Raw genomic sequence first — 8,276 nt, 5'->3', positions numbered from 1 at the left:
TGTAGTTTCATTCTTGACTCGTTTGAGCCCGGAAACAACTTGTTGCTTCATTATTGGCTAGATTGAAGTTGGAAGCAACTTGTAGCTTCATTCCAGACTCGTTTGAAGTTGGAATCAACTTGTAGCTTCATTTTCAGTTGTTTAAAATTAGAACCAACTTGTAGTTTCATTCTTGACTCGTTTGAGCCGGAAACAACTTGTTGCTTTATTATTGGCTAGATTGAATTTGGAAACAACTTGTAGCTTGATTTTCGGTTGTTTAAAATTGGAATCAGCTTGTAGTTTCATTTTTGACTCGTTTGAGCCTGGAAACAACTTGTTGCTTCATTATTGGCTAGATTGAAGTTGGAAGCAACTTGTAGCTTCATTCCAGACTCGTTTGAAGTTGGAATCAACTTGTAGCTTCATTTTCGGTTGTTTAAAATTAGAACCAACTTGTAGTTTCATTCTTGACTCGTTTGAGCCGGAAGCAACTTGTTGCTTTATTATTGACTAGATTGAATTTGGAAACAACTTGTAGCTTTATTTTCGGTTGTTTAAAATTAGAATCCACTTGTAGTTTCATTCTTGACTCATTTGAGCCCGGAAACAACTTGTTGCTTCATTATTGGCTAGATTGAAGTTGGAAGCAACTTGTAGCTTCATTCCAGACTCGTTTGAAGTTGAAAACAACTTGTAGCTTCATTTTCCGTTGTTTAAAATTAGAACCAACTTGTAGTTTCATTCTTGACTCGTTTGAGCCGGAAACAGCTTGTTGCTTTATTACTGACTAGATTGAATTTGGAAACAACTTGTAGCTTTATTTTCGGTTGTTTAAAATTAGAATCAACTTGTAGTTTCATTCTTGACTCATTTGAGCCCGGAAACAACTTGTTGCTTCATTATTGGCTAGATTGAAGTTGGAAGCAACTTGTAGCTTCATTCCAGACTCGTTTGAAGTTGAAAACAACTTGTAGCTTCATTTTCAGTTGTTTAAAATTAGAACCAACTTGTAGTTTCATTCTTGACTCATTTGAGCCGGAAACAACTTGTTGCTTTATTATTGGCTAGATTGAATTTGGAAACAACTTGTAGCTTGATTTTCGGTTGTTTAAAATTGGAATCAACTTGTAGTTTCATTCTTGACTCGTTTGAGCCCGGAAACAACTTGTTGCTTCATTATTGGCTAGATTGAAGTTGGAAGCAACTTGTAGCTTCATTCCAGACTCGTTTGAAGTTGGAATCAACTTGTAGCTTCATTTTCAGTTGTTTAAAATTAGAACCAACTTGTAGTTTCATTCTTGACTCGTTTGAGCCGGAAACAACTTGTTGCTTTATTATTGGCTAGATTGAATTTGGAAACAACTTGTAGCTTGATTTTCGGTTGTTTAAAATTGGAATCAGCTTGTAGTTTCATTTTTGACTCGTTTGAGCCTGGAAACAACTTGTTGCTTCATTATTGGCTAGATTGAAGTTGGAAGCAACTTGTAGCTTCATTCCAGACTCGTTTGAAGTTGGAATCAACTTGTAGCTTCATTTTCGGTTGTTTAAAATTAGAACCAACTTGTAGTTTCATTCTTGACTCGTTTGAGCCGAAAGCAACTTGTTGCTTTATTATTGACTAGATTGAATTTGGAAAGAACTTGTAGCTTTATTTTCGGTTGTTTAAAATTAGAATCCACTTGTAGTTTCATTCTTGACTCATTTGAGCCCGGAAACAACTTGTTGCTTCATTATTGGCTAGATTGAAGTTGGAAGCAACTTGTAGCTTCATTCCAGACTCGTTTGAAGTTGAAAACAACTTGTAGCTTCATTTACAGTTGTTTAAAATTAGAACCAACTTGTAGTTTCATTCTTGACTCGTTTGAGCCGGAAACAACTTGTTGCTTTATTATTGGCTAGATTGAATTTGGAAACAACTTGTAGCTTGATTTTCGGTTGTTTAAAATTAGAATCAACTTGTAGTTTCATTTTTGACTCGTTTGAGCCCGGAAACAACTTGTTGCTTCATTATTGGCTAGATTGAAGTTGGAAGCAACTTGTAGCTTCATTCCAGACTCGTTTGAAGTTGGAATCAACTTGTAGCTTCATTTTCGGTTGTTTAAAATTAGAACCAACTTGTAGTTTCATTCTTGACTCGTTTGAGCCGAAAGCAACTTGTTGCTTTATTATTGACTAGATTGAATTTGGAAACAACTTGTAGCTTTATTTTCGGTTGTTTAAAATTAGAATCCACTTGTAGTTTCATTCTTGACTCATTTGAGCCCGGAAACAACTTGTTGCTTCATTATTGGCTAGATTGAAGTTGGAAGCAACTTGTAGCTTCATTCCAGACTCGTTTGAAGTTGAAAACAACTTGTAGCTTCATTTACAGTTGTTTAAAATTAAAACCAACTTGTAGTTTCATTCTTGACTCGTTTGAGCCGGAAACAACTTGTTGCTTTATTATTGGCTAGATTGAATTTGGAAACAACTTGTAGCTTGATTTTCGGTTGTTTAAAATTAGAATCAACTTGTAGTTTCATTTTTGACTCGTTTGAGCCCGGAAACAACTTGTTGCTTCATTATTGGCTAGATTGAAGTTGGAAGCAACTTGTAGCTTCATTCCAGACTCGTTTGAAGTTGGAATCAACTTGTAGCTTCATTTTCGGTTGTTTAAAATTAGAACCAACTTGTAGTTTCATTCTTGACTCGTTTGAGCCGGAAACAGCTTGTTGCTTTATTACTGACTAGATTGAATTTGGAAACAACTTGTAGCTTTATTTTCGGTTGTTTAAAATTAGAATCAACTTGTAGTTTCATTCTTGACTCATTTGAGCCCGGAAACAACTTGTTGCTTCATTATTGGCTAGATTGAAGTTGGAAGCAACTTGTAGCTTCATTCCAGACTCGTTTGAAGTTGAAAACAACTTGTAGCTTCATTTTCAGTTGTTTAAAATTAGAACCAACTTGTAGTTTCATTCTTGACTCGTTTGAGCCGGAAACAACTTGTTGCTTTATTATTGGCTAGATAGAATTTGGAAACAACTTGTAGCTTGATTTTCGGTTGTTTAAAATTGGAATCAACTTGTAGTTTCATTCTTGACTCGTTTGAGCCCGGAAACAACTTGTTGCTTCATTATTGGCTAGATTGAAGTTGGAAGCAACTTGTAGCTTCATTCCAGACTCGTTTGAAGTTGGAATCAACTTGTAACTTCATTTTCAGTTGTTTAAAATTAGAACCAACTTGTAGTTTCATTCTTGACTCGTTTGAGCCGGAAGCAACTTGTTGCTTTATTATTGACTAGATTGAATTTGGAAACAACTTGTAGATTTATTTTCGGTTGTTTAAAATTAGAATCCACTTGTAGTTTCATTCTTGACTCATTTGAGCCCGGAAACAACTTGTTGCTTCATTATTGGCTAGATTGAAGTTGGAAGCTGTAATGACCCGGACTTTTTAAAATTTATTTAATATTATGAAAGTGATTTTATTCAAAGAAGGGAATAAGATTTAATATTTTATTCCAATTTAATGAGTTTTCAAAGTTTTATATTTAAACCCCGGGTTATTGTGTTATGGATAAATAATTGTATTTTCAAAACTGATTTTCATATATTGTTATTGAAAATTCTAGATGAATATTATGTGAATATATGTGGTATGTGACTAAGTGTTACTTGTGGTTTTGCTCGTTTAATTAATTATGGTGAGTTACGATTATTATATGATTAATATATGAATTTTGTGAATTTTGTGTTATCTAGTTTATTGAGCTGAATGCTCGTATGTGTTCGTATTCGCGAGATTTCAATTTCTATATGCTCAGGAGAAAATATAGTTTATTTAGATATTTCCATATTGATTTATGGAATGTTAGATGATTTTATAATCGATTTACGGATTTAATTGCGTATATTTATATTTATTTATTAATTATTTGACTTCCGTAAAACCGTCCACTCGTAACGGGGTAGCAAATTTTCTTCCCGGAAGTTTCAACAAAACTCACCTTTAGCCTAATTTCAATATTCCGGACATTTTTCGTGTTTTGACTTTTTCGATCCGGAGTACGGTTTTCCCCGTAGTCGGTCCGGCGGAGTTTTTCAGGTATTTTAATTGTTGATAATTATCTGGTTGTCTCGATAAACGTGAAACTAGATATTTTGATTCATCCTTATCTTGTAATAATTGCAGTGGGACCCGCATACTAATGACTGATTAAAAAGCCCCGTTTTGATGATTATCTTGAAAACCAGTACCGATTGGACCCCGCTTTATTAATATAAAGCTATTAAATACGTATTTTCATGTCATAAACGATCCAAAGGGGTACCAATTATTTGTAAATATAAATAGACTTTCCTATAGCTGATTTTCACCCGTAAAATCATTTCACCAGTTTCCTTTCACAAATACCGAGAGAAACCGAGCTGCGTTCTTCGTAATCAAACGAGGATTTGAAGGTGTTATTGGAGTCAGAATCAAGCGTGCATATAGTCAAATCGAAGATATCGAAGAGTAGAACCCAAATCAATCATCAAAAACAACATGAGATTCACAGGTAGGGAGTAATTGAAGTTTTAAAATTCGAATTATTATGATTTAAATAGTGAATTCTTGCAAACGTGATTGTTTGATTGTTTGGATGATTCCATGTTGTAGAACGTGTTTTTCTCGTCGTTTTGGTATATTATATGTTGAATTTCGAGTTCGGAAACATCTAGAAAAGTGGGTTTGATTATTTGGTTGTGTTCTTGGTGTTCTTGAACAAAGTCACCGGAAAATTCTTATTTTTGGTCGGGATTTTGACTCGTTTAACCTGAGTAGAAACCAAGCGCACCATTGGATAGATAATAGCTCGTATAATCGTTTTGTGGTGTCAAACTGGGCAAAGGGGCAGTAGAAAGCTCGCCGGAGTCTGGAAATCAACGGCGGCGGCGCGACTTCAGTCGCGTTTTCCGGCTAATTTAGGTGTTGTTTGTAAGAAATAAGGATACAGGCGTGTTGCTGGTAATGTGTAGAACAAATCTGGAGTTTTTGAGCAAGTTCTGGGCAGAAGTGACGCCTCCGGCAGCTTGCCGGCGTCGTTCCGGCGGCTGGGGGCGGTGGCAGTGGAAAACTGCCAATTAACCCCCAAAGTTTTGAAGAAGAAACAATATTTCCCCTAAAGTTTTCATTTCTGGCAAATTGACCCCTGATATTTTTATAAGTTACACTTTACACCCTTGCCATAAAGTTTTAAAAACTTACAAAATAAACCTTTTGAGTTAATTTTCTAAAATTGTTTTATTCAATTATTTTAAATTCCAAAAATAGTTTTTAATTATTTCTTTATTCAAAAATAAATCTAAATTAGTTTATTAATTAATTTTAATTAGTAATTAATTATTTTAATTGGTCAATTAATTTAAATATTAATTGATTAATTATTTTAATTAATTATTAATTGATTTTAATTGATTAATTGATTGGATTTAATTAATCCTTTTTGATTTAAAAAAATTCCGAAAAATAGTTTCGAGCTTTAAAATATTTTTCCAAATTATTTTCAAGGCTCGATAATTGTTTATGAATGATTTCAAGTCCAATTTCAAGTATTTGGGACTTGATTATTTATCCGAAAAGTGATTCTTTTATCGATTTTAATTCCGAAAAATGTTTAAAAATTTCCAGAAAATTCCCGAAAAATCATTTTTAACCCAAGACTTGATTTGATATCAATTGGGGTGGGAAACCTTATGTGTAATGTGTTGTCTGCTATCTGTTTGATGTGTTATGTGCCGATAGAGGAGTTAGAAAACGGTTTTGATCATAACTTTTGATCCGTAAGTCGGAATCAAGTGAAACGAAAGTGAGACAGAAGCTTATAAAGTCTAGTTTGATATGACATAATATTATGATGGAGTCGAGAATCTGAATAATTTCTGTTAAATGTGCAAAATGTGATTATATGTTATTTGGTTGCTATTAACTAATGACTACGTGATATACATGTTTATTCATGATAGTATATGCGTGTGATAAATGATTTGGATGACATAGCGTCGTGAGTTGATTGATATTGGATAAGAATATATGGATTATAGTTATTGGATTTTGTTGGTTGATTAATGATTGAGATAGGATAATAGGTGGATAGTCTTATACATAGACGAGACGATGTCGGATTTTCGATAAGGATTTATATGATAATTGATTGGTGATATGTTATGTGGAATATGATTGACTATATGTTAGAGTCAAAGCATGCTTATGTGTTACGTGGTATCTGATAAGTTTAAAGGGGTATATAAGTGGGTATCGGTATACGTGATATGTATATGCGATATATTGTTTAGTGACTATAGTATTATCTTATTCTCATAAAGGATTTGGACGAGACGTGTACGCTCGAAGACGTCAGGAAGTCGAAATGGTATTGCAAAGCGAATAAGGGATGAATCGAGTAGGCGAAGCGATGTGGCGAATAGAGTACGGCTAGAGATGGTCTAGAAATTATGATATGGATAGATTGTGAAAGTGGAAAGATGAGATTGAGATGTGAGACTGGAGTCAGATTTAAGGCAAGTATCCTAAACCTTTCTCTTGGATATATTGCAAATATTCTGATCCATTCCTTTGGTATATGTTTCAAGTATTCATACCTTTCTTTTCAATGTTCGAAAATGCGAGTATTCTGACCCATTCTTTCTAATCTTCAAGTTTCCAAAGAATTTCCGTTTTACAAATTAATTCGAAGTTCAGATTGTCATTGAAGCATGTGTTGCTCAGTGATGATTAGAACCTAGAATGACTTGGGATCTTCTTGATTATTCAACCCGCCATTGTCATGCTGGTTTAGCAGGCTAAATTCAGTTGCTTAGCCGATAATGGAGGATACTGAATAGTTAAGGATTTCCTGAACTATGATATGTGGAAGGATGGACTCTGGTTTATAAAAAGTTGATTGTTAAGTTTGATTCGAAGTTATTCAGTTATTGATATTGATTGTGATACTGTTCTATTGATTTACTGACCTGTTGAATTGAATTAGAGAATTGGATTATTGTTTTTATATAAACCTGTGGACCAGATGAGTGGTCATGTTAGGCCAATGAGTGCCTTGGATCCAGTGATAGAGCATGGCGGGGCCTGCTCGGGGTTAGTGCAGAACTGATCAGCTGCCTAACCTTGGTTTTAATTAAAATGTGATAGTCCAATTCAATAATTCTTTGAAAAGATTGAATTTCTCAGTTTAAATGCTGCAAGGTATTGTAAATCATTCTATACAATACCATGAACTCATGAACTCAGGTTGAATCCTCTTATATCTTGAACTCGTGAACTTCTGTTATATCATTTCAGAACTATCATTGTTTATTATTACTTGCTGAGCATTGTTGCTCACCCTTGCTATTCCTTTCTAACCATTTCAGAAAGGCTTAAAGATGAGATGATTGATTGAGATTGTGAATAAGGCTAATGCTAGGCGAGGAGACAGAGTTGAGGATCCAATGGTCGAGGAGTGTTCAGGAAAGTTGATGAGGTTGATGCAAGCTAGAGCTGTGCTATAAGGATTCAAGTGTAAGTCATAGCTGGAATAGTTGACAGTGATTCTTCTTATCGAAGATGATATGATTTGGTAAGAAAAGTTGTGTAATATTAGTGGTTGATTCTAATTTCAATACTGTAACCTGGATGCGATCCTGTTGTTTTAGGGGGTTAAAATGTTCTCATTCAAATCTTTTACTAAATGTTTTCAAGTTTTAAATTCTTTTGGATTTTCATTATCTTTAAAAAAAAAATAAAAAAAAAATACAGGTTTTCAAAGTGTTTTAAAAAGGTTTCGTGTGGTGACGTCAGAATCCAGGCCCCCGGATTCTCGGACTGTCACAGAAGCAACTTGTAGCTTCATTCCAGACTCGTTTGAAGTTGAAAACAACTTGTAGCTTCATTTACAGTTGTTTAAAATTAGAACCAACTTGTAGTTTCATTCTTGACTCGTTTGAGCCGGAAACAACTTGTTGCTTTATTATTGGCTAGATTGAATTTGGAAACAACTTGTAGCTTGATTTTCGGTTGTTTAAAATTAGAATCAACTTGCAGTTTTATTTTTGACTCGTTTGAGCCCGGAAACAACTTGTTGCTTCATTATTGGCTAGATTGAAGTTGGAAGCAACTTGTAGCTTCATTCCAGACTCGTTTGAAGTTGGAATCAACTTGTAGCTTCATTTTCGGTTGTTTAAAATTAGAACCAACTTGTAGTTTCATTCTTGACTCGTTTGAGCCGGAAACAACTTGTTGCTTTATTATTGGCTAGATTGAATTTGGAAAC

At 34.2% G+C, this 8,276-nt stretch overlaps 1 long non-coding RNA gene across 1 annotated transcript; it reads left to right on the top strand.

The window, feature by feature from the left end:
- Positions 1-3,407: 3,407 nt before the first annotated feature.
- On the top strand, positions 3,408-7,831 carry LOC135152001 (uncharacterized). Its single transcript, XR_010291056.1, has 3 exons — positions 3,408-4,523; positions 6,331-6,525; positions 7,378-7,831. It is a non-coding gene; the product is annotated as an uncharacterized LOC135152001 (long non-coding RNA).
- The last annotated feature ends 445 nt before the right edge of the window (positions 7,832-8,276 follow it).

Source organism: Daucus carota, chromosome 4 (genome assembly GCF_001625215.2).
Source record: "Daucus carota subsp. sativus chromosome 4, DH1 v3.0, whole genome shotgun sequence".
Taxonomy (NCBI): domain Eukaryota; kingdom Viridiplantae; phylum Streptophyta; class Magnoliopsida; order Apiales; family Apiaceae; genus Daucus; species Daucus carota.
Note: the sequence above shows the minus strand (reverse complement) of the source record. Positions and strands in the feature narration are given on the sequence as shown.